The 4,577-nt window shown below is 49.2% G+C and overlaps 2 long non-coding RNA genes across 2 annotated transcripts in view; both read right to left on the reverse strand.

The window, feature by feature from the left end:
• Positions 1-1,019: 1,019 nt before the first annotated feature.
• LOC111722812 lies at positions 1,020-3,672 on the reverse strand. The gene is made up of 3 exons (XR_002771474.1): positions 3,647-3,672; positions 3,201-3,464; positions 1,020-1,354 (listed from the first exon to the last, which is right to left on the reverse strand). It is a non-coding gene; the product is annotated as an uncharacterized LOC111722812 (long non-coding RNA).
• A 34-nt stretch (positions 3,673-3,706) lies between these two features.
• Positions 3,707-4,577, reverse strand: part of LOC105888411 — a 5,725-nt gene continuing 4,854 nt past the window's right edge. The window contains exon 4 of the long non-coding RNA XR_001161871.1: positions 3,707-3,733. This is a non-coding gene — a long non-coding RNA (uncharacterized LOC105888411). The remainder of the gene's footprint in view (positions 3,734-4,577) is intronic.

Here is a 4,577-nt window from a genome sequence, read left to right on the forward strand (position 1 = left end):
AAGACCATCGGAAATATGTGTTTTCCAATGGTCTCAGGTGACCTGTGTGAAAGAGTTTTCGAGGAGTCACGAACCATAGGTTGAGAACCGCTGCCTAGAGCCAGCAATGGTTACAGAGGCCCTGAGTCACCTGGGATGTCCTGTCCTTTACTCATAAGGGAAAGGGCACCAGAAACTATGCGCAGCCCCACCTTCCCCTAGTCTTGCCCAAACATGGCCGCCACCAGGCTCTACTTTGTGGGCTTCCTGTACATGACCTGCTGGGTGTTCTGGCTGCTCTGGAACTTCTACAGCCTAGTTGGACATAGGCCATGATTCCACAAGGATTCCAAAGTGCTTTGAAACCTCCGAGGCCCCGTCTCTTGTCCCTGTCCCCTAGGCACCACAACTACATTCCCAGGACGTTCCTCCAGGAAGTCCAAGGCAGGGCGTTGCAGGATGGCCAAACTATTTCCTCTAGATGGCAGTATAGCTCCACAAATGCCCACCTGCCCATCCCTCAGGGCCGTTCCCTCCTCCCTTTGCTGAGGAAAAAAACATCAGCTGCTATCCATGTAGCCAATCATGGTCTTGGCCACTTTAGGGGAACCCCTCCCACCTGCAATGCTCCTGGATGATGGAGGGTCCTCTTCACCTGGCTCCTTGACAAAGAGGGAATAGTTGCCCTACAAGGTCCAGGGGCCACCAACCCAACTGGACCCGATCCAATCCCTAGGCTACACCAATGTTACCACTGGGGGTGGGGGGTGGGGGAGACAGAGAGAGAGAGAGAGAGAGAGGCAGGCTTAAGTCCCCAGGAACTAGATGCAGACTGTACACAGGGTTGCATTCAACCCTGCTCCCTGCCCACCAGGAAATACTCTTGACTTGGCTACTCTCAGAGGCTGTTCAAAGGCCAGATGGACAACCAAGTGCAGGGCAACCAGTATCCCAGCATCCCACAGGGCCCTAGAAGGGAGCCAAGGGTCACTAGAAATTGCAACTCCGACAGCAGGCCTGCTGTGCACCCAGGCCCTTCTCATCCTGGCAGCTGCTGCTGCTGAAGGCATTGCTAGGGCAGATGAGAGGGGAGAAGGTGCCACCTGTAGGACACCCTTCTCATTGCTCCAGGCCTAGGGCCACCTGGGGACAGCTCCCACCCAGAGTCTGACTGTGTAACACACTTGTAGAAACACGTGTGCTTGTGCGGATTTGTGTGAGCTATGCTGGACGAGGACATTGAAGAAGACAAGGCATCTCCCCCTTCGATAAGTACAAATTCTCATGGATACCTTACCGAAACCGGGCCTTGGATGATCAGAATTGGGAGTACCCCAGCATGGATGCAAATAACCCACGGCCCAGGAACACTGCTCTGTGGACAAGACACAGTGAAAACAAGGAACAGGACAATGAATTTCAGCTTCTCTGCCTAATTCCCAAGTGTGACCCCCCAAAAGAGAATGTGCAAGGATCCCCATAACATTGTGTTTATTCCCTCTTGCACTGCCTGATTGTCTCTCTGTCTCTCCTTCCCCTTCACACTTTTTACTTTTTTCTCTCCCCTTGTGAATTAACCCTCCTCCCCTCAACTTGGCTATCACATCCTTGCCACCAAACCATGAAAGGTGCACTTGAAGGCAGTAGCAATTCTGTAAGGAGACTGTCAGGCCTGGAAATATAACACAAAGAAGCCCAAACACCATGACACCAGCTCCACAGACAGATGCTCCTGTCTCTGCCTCTGCCTTCACTAAACCCCAAAGCCCCTCCCAGATCCCCAACACCAAAGCTAGGCAGGTCACACTTGGATGTTTCCCTCTGGTCCTAGGCATGACAACCCATGCACACCAGCTAAGTTGTTATTATATGAAAGGTAAATGTAAGTCTGTACTGGGGACCGTGTGCTCATGGGCATAAAGGGATATGCATGTCTACCTTCCTGTCTCTCTGGATTGAGGTGGGTGGCCTTGTCCTCTCCTCTCCAGGATCTTTCCTTCCAGAAAGACACCATGTGCCTTAGCAGCCAGGCCTCACAAGCCCACTACCTCACTCTGCCAGCATTCCCTCCCTCCCTGCAGAAATGACACCACCCAGTTGGAACCCTCTAGAGCAGCGGATCTTAACCTGTGGGTCGTGACTCCTTTTTTCCATTTGTAACAATGAGGCAATTAGGAAGGTTGAGAACCACTGCAGAGGGTCCCCTGGGTCCCTTCCTACTCTAACTTTCTACAGAACATGACTTGAAAGCGTTCTCGGGGTGCTTATCTCTTCAATGACTCAGTTAAACCTGCTTAGATAAGTGCCTCTCTTCCCTTGGAACACCCCTGGCTTCTTAATGTTCTGGGACGCATGAAAAAACATGTGGAACTGGCCCAGGCCTCTGCCTTTGTAGATGGATTCCTGTAAAGGGACCTGTCCTCTAACCTCCCACCAGCTCAAAAAAGCCAAGCTGGCCCTAGCCAGATGTTGCCTGTGGCGTCCACGTGAGTACATGGAGAAGGACACGAGGGTGAAGGCGCCAGCGCATATGGCCATCCGTTATATCTCCTGATCCGGCCAGAGCTCTTACTTCTGGCATGCAGCGGGCTCTACCTTCGCCAAACCCTAGGGTTCTGTCCTTCTAGGTGATCTTGCCTTTATGCCCTTCACCAGGCCTAGAGAGCCATCCTCCTGCCCCTTGGAAACCCAGAGTCAGCACTCCTGATAATTGGCTAGTAGCTTGCATATGCAAGGGGGAGCACACAGGCAAGGCCCTGAGCCTCAAATGAGCACCAGGGTAGACAGTCTCCAAGTGTATTGCCCCATTGCTTGGGACCTGGACACAACAAGGGAGGGGAGCAAGGCTATACCATACATGAAGTTGTTGAGCCAGGGCTTGCACTGGTGGCCTTGTGGCATAATTTGCCTGTGGGCCATGAGGGGTGTCACATGGTTCAACTCCTGCACTAGGAAGACTGATAGTCTACGCTGGCCTCCACAGCTACCAAGGGCGACAGTATGAACTGAGTGTCAGCCATCCTTCTCTTTGCCTTTAGTTCTGTATCTACTGGAGGCTGCATCCTTTATCGTGCTCAGACCCCTATTTGACTCCAATCCCACTTTACCCCATAAAGGTTTAACAAAAACAAGGGTCATGGAATTGGCAAAGATAATCTTCCTCTTGTGTCATATCTGACTCTGGAAAAATTATAGAGTGAAAAAAAATCAACTGTACTGACCTATTGGAAATTGCATGAATTTCATTTGGTACTGCCATAAAGAGGCAACTTCCCTGGACTGATGTCCTGTATAAAAAAGAATTCCTTCTTCTTGGCTCTGTGATTGGTGAGAACCACTGTCAGCACACCTTGGCTGTCTGCTGTCACATAATTTCCCTCCAGTTATTTGTGCTCTGATATATATCAATACATCTTCATGAGGTTGTTTCTTCTACTTTTCATAAATGGAGTAAGAAACCCTCAAGGGACCAGCAGCTCATCTGCCTAGAGAAGAAAAGAGAACCTGGTAAGTTTACTTTGCTTGCAAATAGATCTTACCATATTGACTTTCCAATGATAAGGGCAAATTATTCTTGGGGGTGGATGCATCCCAACTGACCAAATTGATGGCATGCGGGTTGACATGGACACTACACATGATGTACCTGTCACAAATACGCACTTACCATGGGGTGGCGCCTGTGGCTCAAAGGAGTAGGGCCCTGGCCCCATATGCTGGAGGTGGCGGGTTCAAACCCAGCCCTGGCCAAAAACTGCAAAAAACAAACAAACAAACAAACCACTTACCATGCCAGAACTACAAGTTTATATGTAGCCTCAAGGCCTAGTCTGTTTCCAAGAAAATAAGAGGGGAAAAGACCAAAACAGACACCAAATATCCAAATAAAAGAGACATAATTAATGAACAGAGCTCCTTCTGCTCACAGAAAGACACACTGGTACTCTTAAGCAGTTGTTACAAGTGAAATGGGAAGAATTTGGTAGTTGACTGCACACATGGGCAAAGGCCAGGGGACGTGTGTTTTGTGAAAGCAGTAAGTGCCAGAGTGTATCATGTGTCAGCCCGGGGGAGTCAGAGAGTATGCCATGAGCAAACATATTTCTGCATTACCATTCATTTGCGTAAGATACTGGCAATGAACACACAGGAGAAAAAGACAATACCTTCTCACTTTAGGGAGGATTGATTCAGAGGGAGAAAGGCAGAGGGGACAACTTGAGATGTTACTAGTTATGACATTAATTGGGAGAAATTTCTCTATATAGTGGCATCTCCAAGGCAGTTATAAAAGAAAGAAAATCAAACATCAAAATGGGGTGGCTTGTCGCCTGTAACTTAGTGGTTAGGGTGCCAGCCACATGTACCAGCGCTGGTGGGTTCCAACCCAGCCTGGGCCTGCTAAACAAACAAACAAACAACAACAACAATAAAAAATAGCCAGGCGTTGTGGCAGGCGCCTGTAGTCCCAGCTACTCAAGAGGCTGAGACAAGAGAATTTCTTGAACCCAAGAGTTTCAGCTTGCTGTGAGGTATGATGTTATGGCACTCTACAGAGGGTGACAAAGTGAGATTCTGTCTCAGTTAAAAAAAAAAAA

The sequence above is a fragment of the Otolemur garnettii genome, unplaced genomic scaffold, assembly GCF_000181295.1.
Source record: "Otolemur garnettii isolate 467f Iridium unplaced genomic scaffold, OtoGar3 scaffold00418, whole genome shotgun sequence".
NCBI lineage: Eukaryota > Metazoa > Chordata > Mammalia > Primates > Galagidae > Otolemur > Otolemur garnettii.